Source organism: Bison bison, unplaced genomic scaffold, assembly GCF_000754665.1.
Source record: "Bison bison bison isolate TAMUID 2011002044 unplaced genomic scaffold, Bison_UMD1.0 scf7180017864180, whole genome shotgun sequence".
Classification (NCBI taxonomy): domain Eukaryota; kingdom Metazoa; phylum Chordata; class Mammalia; order Artiodactyla; family Bovidae; genus Bison; species Bison bison.
The window spans coordinates 7,963,795-7,964,170 of NW_011494752.1; the positions used below are offsets into that span (position 1 = coordinate 7,963,795).

Here is a 376-nt window from a genome sequence, read left to right on the forward strand (position 1 = left end):
GGGCGCCTCAAAGTTTCCCGGAGCGCCCCCAGGACGAAGGTTAGCAAGAAGCGAAGTTCCTTGGTGGCGGTGGCTGGAGACATGGCAGGGGAGAAAAGCTTGCAGTCAGCATTTCCTCCGATAGCTCACCAGGGAGGGGGAGAAAGGGGAGAAAAAGAAAAAAAACAGAAAACGAGAGGACGAACCAAGCCCGCCGTCCCACCTGCCCTGCTGCGGCACCCTCTCTTGCTCGGTCGGCCCGGGAGGGGACCGGCGGGGAGCTGGAGCCGAGCCCCCGGGCGCTTACCTCGGTCAGTGCCCTGGACACTGCGCGCTCCGCGTCCTCCGAGCTCCGGGCGGCTGTTCCTGGCCCCGGCAGCCGCCGCGCTGCCTGCAT

General features: G+C 66.0%; 1 protein-coding gene across 3 annotated transcripts in view; it reads right to left on the reverse strand.

Moving 5' to 3' along the window:
• KCNJ12 (potassium inwardly-rectifying channel, subfamily J, member 12) overlaps positions 1-376 on the reverse strand; it is a 42,223-nt gene that overhangs the window by 38,002 nt on the left and 3,845 nt on the right. For 2 of the 3 annotated variants that reach the window (XM_010842857.1, XM_010842860.1), the window contains exon 1: positions 287-370. The exons of the other annotated variant lie outside the window; for it this stretch is intronic. The gene's annotated coding sequence lies outside the window, so the exon portion shown is untranslated. Of the gene's footprint in view, positions 1-286; positions 371-376 lie in introns of those variants that run through there. 3 annotated transcript variants of the gene reach the window in all.